The sequence below is a fragment of the Chlamydotis macqueenii genome, chromosome W (genome assembly GCF_036417535.1).
Source record: "Chlamydotis macqueenii isolate bChlMac1 chromosome W, bChlMac1.mat, whole genome shotgun sequence".
NCBI classification, from domain to species: Eukaryota; Metazoa; Chordata; class Aves; order Otidiformes; family Otididae; genus Chlamydotis; species Chlamydotis macqueenii.
In genome coordinates this window covers 21,545,007-21,558,944 of record NC_141592.1, presented here as the reverse complement: position 1 = coordinate 21,558,944, position 13,938 = coordinate 21,545,007, and positions in this window count along the sequence as shown.

Sequence of the window (13,938 nt, the reverse complement as noted above, 5' to 3'; positions counted from 1 at the left end):
GCGCATCTACAGCACCACAGACATCGGGGCTCCGGGCTTTCCCTGACGAACAGGGCTTCGACGTTTACCACCAGCTGCGCCTGGGCGCCCACTAAAAAAAACCCCGAAAAATCACGAACGTCGGACGATTGCTCCCACACCGAAAGTGCCAGCCAGTCAAGGTCTTGCTGTACCTCACCGGCCATTGGCAGCGCATCTACAGCACCACAGACATCGGGGCTCCGGGATTTCCCTGACGAACAGGGCTTTGACATTTACCACCACCTGCACCTGGGCACCCACTCCAAAAAAACCCAAAAAATCACAAACGTCGGACGATTGCTCCCACACCGAAAGTGCCAGCCAGTCAAGCTCTTGCTGTACCTCACCGGCCATTGGCAGCGCATCTACAGCACCACAGACATCGGGGCTACGGGCTTTCCCTGACGAACAGGGCTTCGACGTTTACCACCAGCTGCACCTGGGGGGCCCACTGAAAAAAACCCCGAAAAATCATGAACGTCGGATGATTGCTCCCACACCGAAAGTGCCAGCCAGTCAAGCTCTTGCTGTTCCTCACCGGCCATTGGCAGCACATCTACAGCACCACAGACATCGGGGCTCCGGGATTTCCCTGATGAACAGGGCTTCGACGTTTACCACCAGGTGCACCTGGGCGCCCACTGAAAAAAAATCCGAAAAATTAAGAACGTCAGACGATTGCTCCCACTCCGAAAGTGCCAGCCAGTCAAGCTCTTGCTGCTCCTCAACGGCCATTGGCAGCACATCTACAGCACCACAGACATCGGGGCTCCGGGCTTTCCCTGATGAACAGGGCTTCGACGTTTACCACCAGCTGCACCTGGGCGCCCACTGAAAAAAAACCCGAAAAATTAAGAACGTCAGACGATTGCTCCCATTCCGATAGTGCCAGCCAGTCAAGCTCTTGCTGCTCCTCAACGGCCATTGGCAGCACATCTACAGCACCACAGACATCGGGGCTCCGGGCTTTCCCTGACGAACAGGACTTTGACGTTTACCACCACCTGCAGCTGGGCGCCCATTGCAAAAAAACCGAAGAAAAATCACGAACGTTGGACGATTGCTCCCACACAAAAAGTGCCAGCCAGTCAAGCTCTTGCTGCTCATCACCGGCCATTGGCAGCGCATCTACAGCACCACAGACATCGGGGCTCCGGGCTTTCCCTGATGAACAGGGCTTCAACGTTTACCACCAGATGCACCTGGGCGCCCACTCCAAAAAAACCCCGAAAAATCACAAACGTTGGATGATTACTCCCACACCGAAAGTGCCAGCCAGTCAAGCTCTTGCTGCTCCTCACCGGCCATTGGCAGCGCATCTACAGCACCACAGACATCGGGGCTCCGGGCTTTGCCTGACGAACAGGGCTTCGACGTTTACCACCAGCTGCACCTGGGCGCCCACTCCAAACAAACTCCGAAAAATCACGAACGTCGGACGATTGCTCCCACACCGAAAGTGCCAGCCAGTCAAGCTCTTGCTGCTGCTCCCCGGCCATTGGCAGCGCATCTACAGCACCACAGACATCGGGGCTCCGGGCTTTCCCTGACGAACAGGGCTTCGACGTTTACCACAACCTGCACCTGGGCACCCATTGGAAAAAAACCCAAGAAAAATCACGAACGTCGGACGATTGCTCCCATACCAAAAATGCAAAAAACTCAAGCTCTTGCTGCTCATCACCGGCCATTGGCAGTGCATCTACAGCACCACAGACATCGGGGCTCCGGGCTTTCCCTGACGAACAGGGCTTTGACGTTTACCACCAGCTGCACCTGGGCGCCCACTGAAAAAAACCCTGAAAAATCATGAACGTCGGACGATTGCTCCCACACCGAAAGTGCCAGCCAGTCAAGCTCTTGCTGCTCCTCACCGGCCATTGGCAGCGCATCTACAGCACCACAGACATCGGGGCTCCGGGCTTTCCCTGACGAACAGGGCTTCGACGTTTACCACCAGCTGCACCTGGGGGGCCCACTGAAAAAAACCCCGAAAAATCAGGAACGTCGGACGATTGCTTCCACACCAAAAGTGCCAGCCAGTCAAGCTCTTGCTGCTCCTCCCCGGCCATTGGCAGCGCATCTACAGCACCACAGACATCGGGGCTCCGGGCTTTCCCTGACGAACAGGGCTTCGATGTTTACCACCAGCTGCACCTGGTCGCACACTCCAAAAAAACCCGAAAAATCATGAACGTCGGACGATTGCTCCCACACAAAAAGTGCCAGCCAGTCAAGCTCCTGCTGCTCCTCAGCGGCCATTGGCAGCGCATCTACAGCACCACAGACATCGGGGCTCCGGGCTTTCCCTGACGAACAGGGCTTCGACGTTTACCACCAGCTGCACCTGGTCGCCCACTCCAGAAAAAACCGAAAAATCACGAACGTCGGACGATTGGTCCCACTCCGAAAGTGCCAGCCAGTCAAGCTCTTGCTGCTCCTCCCCAGCCATTGGCAGCGCATCTACAGCACCACAGACATCGGGGCTCCGGGCTTTCCCTGACGAACAGGGCTTCGACGTTTACCACCAGCTGCACCTGGGGGGCCCACTGAAAAAAACCCCGAAAAATCAGGAACGTCGGACGATTGCTTCCACACCAAAAGTGCCAGCCAGTCAAGCTCTTGCTGCTCCTCCCCGGCCATTGGCAGCGCATCTACAGCACCACAGACATCGGGGCTCCGGGCTTTCCCTGACGAACAGGGCTTCGATGTTTACCACCAGCTGCACCTGGTCGCACACTCCAAAAAAACCCGAAAAATCATGAACGTCGGACGATTGCTCCCACACAAAAAGTGCCAGCCAGTCAAGCTCCTGCTGCTCCTCAGCGGCCATTGGCAGCGCATCTACAGCACCACAGACATCGGGGCTCCGGGCTTTCCCTGACGAACAGGGCTTCGACGTTTACCACCAGCTGCACCTGGTCGCCCACTCCAGAAAATCCGAAAAATCACGAACGTCGGACGATTGGTCCCACTCCGAAAGTACCAGCCAGTCAAGCTCTTGCTGCTCCTCCCCAGCCATTGGCAGCGCATCTACAGCACCACAGACATCGGGGCTCCGGGCTTTCCCTGACGAACAGGGCTTCGAAGTTTACCACCAGCTGCGCCTGGGCGCCCATTGGAAAAAAACCCCGAAAAATCATGAACGTCGGACGATTGCTCCCACACCGAAAGTGCCAGCCAGTCAAGCTCTTGCTGCTGCTCCCCGGCCATTGGCAGCGCATCTACAGCACCACAGACATCGGGGCTCCGGGCTTTCCCTGACGAACAGGACTTTGACGTTTACCACCACCTGCAGCTGGGCGCCCATTGCAAAAAAACCGAAGAAAAATCACGAACGTTGGACGATTGCTCCCACACAAAAAGTGCCAGCCAGTCAAGCTCTTGCTGCTCATCACCGGCCATTGGCAGCGCATCTACAGCACCACAGACATCGTGGCTCTGGGCTTTCCCTGATGAACAGGGCTTCAACGTTTACCACCAGCTGCACCTGGGCGCCCACTCCAAAAAAACCCCGAAAAATCACAAACGTTGGATGATTGCTCCCACACCGAAAGTGCCAGCCACTCAAGCTCTTGCTGCTCCTCACCGGCCATTGGCAGCGCATCTACAGCACCACAGACATCGGGGCTCCGGGCTTTGCCTGACGAACAGGGCTTCGACGTTTACCACCAGCTGCACCTGGGCGCCCACTCCAAACAAACTCCGAAAAATCACGAACGTCGGACGATTGCTCCCACACCGAAAGTGCCAGCCAGTCAAGCTCTTGCTGCTGCTCCCCGGCCATTGGCAGCGCATCTACAGCACCACAGACATCGGGGCTCCGGGCTTTCCCTGACGAACAGGGCTTCGACGTTTACCACAACCTGCACCTGGGCACCCATTGGAAAAAAACCCAAGAAAAATCACGAACGTCGGACGATTGCTCCCATACCGAAAATGCAAACAACTCAAGCTCTTGCTGCTCATCACCGGCCATTGGCAGCGCATCTACAGCACCACAGACATCGGGGCTCCGGGCTTTCCCTGACGAACAGGGCTTTGACGTTTACCACCAGCTGCACCTGGGCGCCCACTGAAAAAAACCCTGAAAAATCATGAACGTCGGACGATTGCTCCCACACCGAAAGTGCCAGCCAGTCAAGCTCTTGCTGCTCCTCACCGGCCATTGGCAGCGCATCTACAGCACCACAGACATCGGGGCTACGGGCTTTCCCTGACGAACAGGGCTTCGACGTTTACCACCAGCTGCACCTGGGGGGCCCACTGAAAAAAACCCCGAAAAATCATGAACGTCGGATGATTGCTCCCACACCGAAAGTGCCAGCCAGTCAAGCTCTTGCTGTTCCTCACCGGCCATTGGCAGCACATCTACAGCACCACAGACATCGGGGCTCCGGGCTTTCCCTGATGAACAGGGCTTCGACGTTTACCACCAGGTGCACCTGGGCGCCCACTGAAAAAAAATCCGAAAAATTAAGAACGTCAGACGATTGCTCCCACTCCGAAAGTGCCAGCCAGTCAAGCTCTTGCTGCTCCTCAACGGCCATTGGCAGCACATCTACAGCACCACAGACATCGGGGCTCCGGGCTTTCCCTGATGAACAGGGCTTCGACGTTTACCACCAGCTGCACCTGGGCGCCCACTGAAAAAAAACCCGAAAAATTAAGAACGTCAGACGATTGCTCCCATTCCGAAAGTGCCAGCCAGTCAAGCTCTTGCTGCTCCTCAACGGCCATTGGCAGCACATCTACAGCACCACAGACATCGGGGCTCCGGGCTTTCCCTGACGAACAGGACTTTGACGTTTACCACCACCTGCAGCTGGGCGCCCATTGCAAAAAAACCGAAGAAAAATCACGAACGTTGGACGATTGCTCCCACACAAAAAGTGCCAGCCAGTCAAGCTCTTGCTGCTCATCACCGGCCATTGGCAGCGCATCTACAGCACCACAGACATCGGGGCTCCGGGCTTTCCCTGATGAACAGGGCTTCAACGTTTACCACCAGATGCACCTGGGCGCCCACTCCAAAAAAACCCCGAAAAATCACAAACGTTGGATGATTGCTCCCACACCGAAAGTGCCAGCCACTCAAGCTCTTGCTGCTCCTCACCGGCCATTGGCAGCGCATCTACAGCACCACAGACATCGGGGCTCCGGGCTTTGCCTGACGAACAGGGCTTCGACGTTTACCACCAGCTGCACCTGGGCGCCCACTCCAAACAAACTCCGAAAAATCACGAACGTCGGACGATTGCTCCCACACCGAAAGTGCCAGCCAGTCAAGCTCTTGCTGCTGCTCCCCGGCCATTGGCAGCGCATCTGCAGCACCACAGACATCGGGGCTCCGGGCTTTCCCTGACGAACAGGGCTTCGACGTTTACCACAACCTGCACCTGGGCACCCATTGGAAAAAAACCCAAGAAAAATCACGAACGTCGGACGATTGCTCCCATACCGAAAATGCAAACAACTCAAGCTCTTGCTGCTCATCACCGGCCATTGGCAGTGCATCTACAGCACCACAGACATCGGGGCTCCGGGCTTTCCCTGACGAACAGGGCTTTGACGTTTACCACCAGCTGCACCTGGGCGCCCACTGAAAAAAACCCTGAAAAATCATGAACGTCGGACGATTGCTCCCACACCGAAAGTGCCAGCCAGTCAAGCTCTTGCTGCTCCTCACCGGCCATTGGCAGCGCATCTACAGCACCACAGACATCGGGGCTCCGGGCTTTCCCTGACGAACAGGGCTTCGACGTTTACCACCAGCTGCACCTGGGGGGCCCACTGAAAAAAACCCCGAAAAATCAGGAACGTCGGACGATTGCTTCCACACCAAAAGTGCCAGCCAGTCAAGCTCTTGCTGCTCCTCCCCGGCCATTGGCAGCGCATCTACAGCACCACAGACATCGGGGCTCCGGGCTTTCCCTGACGAACAGGGCTTCGATGTTTACCACCAGCTGCACCTGGTCGCACACTCCAAAAAAACCCGAAAAATCATGAACGTCGGACGATTGCTCCCACACAAAAAGTGCCAGCCAGTCAAGCTCCTGCTGCTCCTCAGCGGCCATTGGCAGCGCATCTACAGCACCACAGACATCGGGGCTCCGGGCTTTCCCTGACGAACAGGGCTTCGACGTTTACCACCAGCTGCACCTGGTCGCCCACTCCAGAAAAAACCGAAAAATCACGAACGTCGGACGATTGGTCCCACTCCGAAAGTGCCAGCCAGTCAAGCTCTTGCTGCTCCTCCCCAGCCATTGGCAGCGCATCTACAGCACCACAGACATCGGGGCTCCGGGCTTTCCCTGACGAACAGGGCTTCGACGTTTACCACCAGCTGCACCTGGGGGGCCCACTGAAAAAAACCCCGAAAAATCAGGAACGTCGGACGATTGCTTCCACACCAAAAGTGCCAGCCAGTCAAGCTCTTGCTGCTCCTCCCCGGCCATTGGCAGCGCATCTACAGCACCACAGACATCGGGGCTCTGGGCTTTCCCTGACGAACAGGGCTTCGACGTTTACCACCAGCTGCACCTGGGGGGCCCACTGAAAAAAACCCCGAAAGTCATGAACGTCGGACGATTGCTCCCACTCCGAAATTGCCAGCCAGTCAAGCTCTTGCTGCTCATCACCGGCCATTGGCAGCGCATCTACAGCACCACAGACATCGGGGCTCCGGGCTTTCCCTGACGAACAGGGCTTCGACGTTTACCACCAGCTGCGCCTGGGCGCCCACTAAAAAAAACCCCAAAAAATCACGAACGTCGGATGATTGCTCCCACACCGAAAGTGCCAGCCAGTCAAGCTCTTGCTGTACCTCACCGGCCATTGGCAGCGCATCTACAGCACCACAGACATCGGGGCTCCGGGATTTCCCTGACGAACAGGGCTTCGACGCTTACCACCACCTGCACCTGGGCGCCCACTCCAAAAAAAACCCCGAAAAATCACGAACGTTAGTCGATTGCTCCCACACCGAAAATGCCAGCAACTCAAGCTCTTGCTGCTCATCACCGGCCGTTGGCAGCCCATCTACAGCACCACAGACATCGGGGCTCCGGGCTTTCCCTGACGAACAGGGTTTCGACATTTACCACCAGCTGCACCTGGGGGGCCCACTGAAAAAAACCCCGAAAAATCATGAACGTCGGACGATTGCTTTCACACCGAAATTGCCAGCCAGTCAAGCTCTTGCTGCTCCTCAACGGCCATTGGCCGCACATCTACAGCACCACAGACATCGGGGCTCCGGGCTTTCCCTGACGAACAGGGCTTCGACGTTTACCACCAGCTGCACCTGGGCGCCCACTGGAAAAAAACCCAAGAAAATCACGAACGTCGGACGATTGCTCCCACACCGAAAGTGCCAGCCACTCAAGCTCTTGCTGCTCCTCACCGGCCATTGGCAGCGCATCTACAGCACCACAGACATCGGGGCTCCGGGCTTTCCCTGACGAACAGGGCTTCGACGTTTACCACCAGCTGCGCCTGGGCGCCCACTAAAAAAAACCCCGAAAAATCACGAACGTCGGACGATTGCTCCCACACCGAAAGTGCCAGCCAGTCAAGCTCTTGCTGTACCTCACCGGCCATTGGCAGCGCATCTACAGCACCACAGACATCGGGGCTCCGGGATTTCCCTGACGAACAGGGCTTTGACATTTACCACCACCTGCACCTGGGCACCCACTCCAAAAAAACCCAAAAAATCACAAACGTCGGACGATTGCTCCCACACCGAAAGTGCCAGCCAGTCAAGCTCTTGCTGTACCTCACCGGCCATTGGCAGCGCATCTACAGCACCACAGACATCGGGGCTACGGGCTTTCCCTGACGAACAGGGCTTCGACGTTTACCACCAGCTGCACCTGGGGGGCCCACTGAAAAAAACCCCGAAAAATCATGAACGTCGGATGATTGCTCCCACACCGAAAGTGCCAGCCAGTCAAGCTCTTGCTGTTCCTCACCGGCCATTGGCAGCACATCTACAGCACCACAGACATCGGGGCTCCGGGCTTTCCCTGATGAACAGGGCTTCGACGTTTACCACCAGGTGCACCTGGGCGCCCACTGAAAAAAAATCCGAAAAATTAAGAACGTCAGACGATTGCTCCCACTCCGAAAGTGCCAGCCAGTCAAGCTCTTGCTGCTCCTCAACGGCCATTGGCAGCACATCTACAGCACCACAGACATCGGGGCTCCGGGCTTTCCCTGATGAACAGGGCTTCGACGTTTACCACCAGCTGCACCTGGGCGCCCACTGAAAAAAAACCCGAAAAATTAAGAACGTCAGACGATTGCTCCCATTCCGAAAGTGCCAGCCAGTCAAGCTCTTGCTGCTCCTCAACGGCCATTGGCAGCACATCTACAGCACCACAGACATCGGGGCTCCGGGCTTTCCCTGACGAACAGGACTTTGACGTTTACCACCACCTGCAGCTGGGCGCCCATTGCAAAAAAACCGAAGAAAAATCACGAACGTTGGACGATTGCTCCCACACAAAAAGTGCCAGCCAGTCAAGCTCTTGCTGCTCATCACCGGCCATTGGCAGCGCATCTACAGCACCACAGACATCGGGGCTCCGGGCTTTCCCTGATGAACAGGGCTTCAACGTTTACCACCAGATGCACCTGGGCGCCCACTCCAAAAAAACCCCGAAAAATCACAAACGTTGGATGATTGCTCCCACACCGAAAGTGCCAGCCACTCAAGCTCTTGCTGCTCCTCACCGGCCATTGGCAGCGCATCTACAGCACCACAGACATCGGGGCTCCGGGCTTTGCCTGACGAACAGGGCTTCGACGTTTACCACCAGCTGCACCTGGGCGCCCACTCCAAACAAACTCCGAAAAATCACGAACGTCGGACGATTGCTCCCACACCGAAAGTGCCAGCCAGTCAAGCTCTTGCTGCTGCTCCCCGGCCATTGGCAGCGCATCTACAGCACCACAGACATCGGGGCTCCGGGCTTTCCCTGACGAACAGGGCTTCGACGTTTACCACAACCTGCACCTGGGCACCCATTGGAAAAAAACCCAAGAAAAATCACGAACGTCGGACGATTGCTCCCATACCGAAAATGCAAACAACTCAAGCTCTTGCTGCTCATCACCGGCCATTGGCAGTGCATCTACAGCACCACAGACATCGGGGCTCCGGGCTTTCCCTGACGAACAGGGCTTTGACGTTTACCACCAGCTGCACCTGGGCGCCCACTGAAAAAAACCCTGAAAAATCATGAACGTCGGACGATTGCTCCCACACCGAAAGTGCCAGCCAGTCAAGCTCTTGCTGCTCCTCACCGGCCATTGGCAGCGCATCTACAGCACCACAGACATCGGGGCTCCGGGCTTTCCCTGACGAACAGGGCTTCGACGTTTACCACCAGCTGCACCTGGGGGGCCCACTGAAAAAAACCCCGAAAAATCAGGAACGTCGGACGATTGCTTCCACACCAAAAGTGCCAGCCAGTCAAGCTCTTGCTGCTCCTCCCCGGCCATTGGCAGCGCATCTACAGCACCACAGACATCGGGGCTCCGGGCTTTCCCTGACGAACAGGGCTTCGATGTTTACCACCAGCTGCACCTGGTCGCACACTCCAAAAAAACCCGAAAAATCATGAACGTCGGACGATTGCTCCCACACAAAAAGTGCCAGCCAGTCAAGCTCCTGCTACTCCTCAGCGGCCATTGGCAGCGCATCTACAGCACCACAGACATCGGGGCTCCGGGCTTTCCCTGACGAACAGGGCTTCGACGTTTACCACCAGCTGCACCTGGTCGCCCACTCCAGAAAAAACCGAAAAATCACGAACGTCGGACGATTGGTCCCACTCCGAAAGTGCCAGCCAGTCAAGCTCTTGCTGCTCCTCCCCAGCCATTGGCAGCGCATCTACAGCACCACAGACATCGGGGCTCCGGGCTTTCCCTGACGAACAGGGCTTCGACGTTTACCACCAGCTGCACCTGGGGGGCCCACTGAAAAAAACCCCGAAAAATCAGGAACGTCGGACGATTGCTTCCACACCAAAAGTGCCAGCCAGTCAAGCTCTTGCTGCTCCTCCCCGGCCATTGGCAGCGCATCTACAGCACCACAGACATCGGGGCTCCGGGCTTTCCCTGACGAACAGGGCTTCGATGTTTACCACCAGCTGCACCTGGTCGCACACTCCAAAAAAACCCGAAAAATCATGAACGTCGGACGATTGCTCCCACACAAAAAGTGCCAGCCAGTCAAGCTCCTGCTGCTCCTCAGCGGCCATTGGCAGCGCATCTACAGCACCACAGACATCGGGGCTCCGGGCTTTCCCTGACGAACAGGGCTTCGACGTTTACCACCAGCTGCACCTGGTCGCCCACTCCAGAAAAAACCGAAAAATCACGAACGTCGGACGATTGGTCCCACTCCGAAAGTACCAGCCAGTCAAGCTCTTGCTGCTCCTCCCCAGCCATTGGCAGCGCATCTACAGCACCACAGACATCGGGGCTCCGGGCTTTCCCTGACGAACAGGGCTTCGAAGTTTACCACCAGCTGCGCCTGGGCGCCCACTAAAATAACCCCGAAAAATCATGAACGTCGGACGATTGCTCCCACACCGAAAGTGCCAGCCAGTCAAGCTCTTGCTGCTGCTCCCCGGCCATTGGCAGCGCATCTACAGCACCACAGACATCGGGGCTCCGGGCTTTCCCTGACGAACAGGGCTTCGACGTTTACCACCACCTGCACCTGGGCGCCCATTGGAAAAAAACCCAAGAAAAATCACAAACGTTGGACGATTGCTCCCACACCGAAAGTGCCAGCCAGTCAAGCTCTTGCTGCTCATCACCGGCCATTGGTAGCCCATCTACAGCACCACAGACATCGGGGCTCCGGGCTTTCCCTGACGAACAGGACTTTGACGTTTACCACCACCTGCAGCTGGGCGCCCATTGCAAAAAAACCGAAGAAAAATCACGAACGTTGGACGATTGCTCCCACACAAAAAGTGCCAGCCAGTCAAGCTCTTGCTGCTCATCACCGGCCATTGGCAGCGCATCTACAGCACCACAGACATCGGGGCTCCGGGCTTTCCCTGATGAACAGGGCTTCAACGTTTACCACCAGCTGCACCTGGGCGCCCACTCCAAAAAAACCCCGAAAAATCACAAACGTTGGATGATTGCTCCCACACCGAAAGTGCCAGCCACTCAAGCTCTTGCTGCTCCTCACCGGCCATTGGCAGCGCATCTACAGCACCACAGACATCGGGGCTCCGGGCTTTGCCTGACGAACAGGGCTTCGACGTTTACCACCAGCTGCACCTGGGCGCCCACTCCAAACAAACTCCGAAAAATCACGAACGTCGGACGATTGCTCCCACACCGAAAGTGCCAGCCAGTCAAGCTCTTGCTGCTGCTCCCCGGCCATTGGCAGCGCATCTACAGCACCACAGACATCGGGGCTCCGGGCTTTCCCTGACGAACAGGGCTTCGACGTTTACCACAACCTGCACCTGGGCACCCATTGGAAAAAAACCCAAGAAAAATCACGAACGTCGGACGATTGCTCCCATACCGAAAATGCAAACAACTCAAGCTCTTGCTGCTCATCACCGGCCATTGGCAGCGCATCTACAGCACCACAGACATCGGGGCTCCGGGCTTTCCCTGACGAACAGGGCTTTGACGTTTACCACCAGCTGCACCTGGGCGCCCACTGAAAAAAACCCTGAAAAATCATGAACGTCGGACGATTGCTCCCACACCGAAAGTGCCAGCCAGTCAAGCTCTTGCTGCTCCTCACCGGCCATTGGCAGCGCATCTACAGCACCACAGACATCGGGGCTACGGGCTTTCCCTGACGAACAGGGCTTCGACGTTTACCACCAGCTGCACCTGGGGGGCCCACTGAAAAAAACCCCGAAAAATCATGAACGTCGGATGATTGCTCCCACACCGAAAGTGCCAGCCAGTCAAGCTCTTGCTGTTCCTCACCGGCCATTGGCAGCACATCTACAGCACCACAGACATCGGGGCTCCGGGCTTTCCCTGATGAACAGGGCTTCGACGTTTACCACCAGGTGCACCTGGGCGCCCACTGAAAAAAAATCCGAAAAATTAAGAACGTCAGACGATTGCTCCCACTCCGAAAGTGCCAGCCAGTCAAGCTCTTGCTGCTCCTCAACGGCCATTGGCAGCACATCTACAGCACCACAGACATCGGGGCTCCGGGCTTTCCCTGATGAACAGGGCTTCGACGTTTACCACCAGCTGCACCTGGGCGCCCACTGAAAAAAAACCCGAAAAATTAAGAACGTCAGACGATTGCTCCCATTCCGAAAGTGCCAGCCAGTCAAGCTCTTGCTGCTCCTCAACGGCCATTGGCAGCACATCTACAGCACCACAGACATCGGGGCTCCGGGCTTTCCCTGACGAACAGGACTTTGACGTTTACCACCACCTGCAGCTGGGCGCCCATTGCAAAAAAACCGAAGAAAAATCACGAACGTTGGACGATTGCTCCCACACAAAAAGTGCCAGCCAGTCAAGCTCTTGCTGCTCATCACCGGCCATTGGCAGCGCATCTACAGCACCACAGACATCGGGGCTCCGGGCTTTCCCTGATGAACAGGGCTTCAACGTTTACCACCAGATGCACCTGGGCGCCCACTCCAAAAAAAACCCCGAAAAATCACAAACGTTGGATGATTGCTCCCACACCGAAAGTGCCAGCCAGTCAAGCTCTTGCTGCTCCTCACCGGCCATTGGCAGCGCATCTACAGCACCACAGACATCGGGGCTCCGGGCTTTGCCTGACGAACAGGGCTTCGACGTTTACCACCAGCTGCACCTGGGCGCCCACTCCAAACAAACTCCGAAAAATCACGAACGTCGGACGATTGCTCCCACACCGAAAGTGCCAGCAACTCAAGCTCTTGCTGCTGCTCCCGGGCCATTGGCAGCGCATCTGCAGCACCACAGACATCGGGGCTCCGGGCTTTCCCTGACGAACAGGGCTTCGACGTTTACCACAACCTGCACCTGGGCACCCATTGGAAAAAAACCCAAGAAAAATCACGAACGTCGGACGATTGCTCCCATACCGAAAATGCAAACAACTCAAGCTCTTGCTGCTCATCACCGGCCATTGGCAGTGCATCTACAGCACCACAGACATCGGGGCTCCGGGCTTTCCCTGACGAACAGGGCTTTGACGTTTACCACCAGCTGCACCTGGGCGCCCACTGAAAAAAACCCTGAAAAATCATGAACGTCGGACGATTGCTCCCACACCGAAAGTGCCAGCCAGTCAAGCTCTTGCTGCTCCTCACCGGCCATTGGCAGCGCATCTACAGCACCACAGACATCGGGGCTCCGGGCTTTCCCTGACGAACAGGGCTTCGACGTTTACCACCAGCTGCACCTGGGGGGCCCACTGAAAAAAACCCCGAAAAATCAGGAACGTCGGACGATTGCTTCCACACCAAAAGTGCCAGCCAGTCAAGCTCTTGCTGCTCCTCCCCGGCCATTGGCAGCGCATCTACAGCACCACAGACATCGGGGCTCCGGGCTTTCCCTGACGAACAGGGCTTCGATGTTTACCACCAGCTGCACCTGGTCGCACACTCCAAAAAAACCCGAAAAATCATGAACGTCGGACGATTGCTCCCACACAAAAAGTGCCAGCCAGTCAAGCTCCTGCTGCTCCTCAGCGGCCATTGGCAGCGCATCTACAGCACCACAGACATCGGGGCTCCGGGCTTTCCCTGACGAACAGGGCTTCGACGTTTACCACCAGCTGCACCTGGTCGCCCACTCCAGAAAAAACCGAAAAATCACGAACGTCGGACGATTGGTCCCACTCCGAAAGTACCAGCCAGTCAAGCTCTTGCTGCTCCTCCCCAGCCATTGGCAGCGCATCTACAGCAC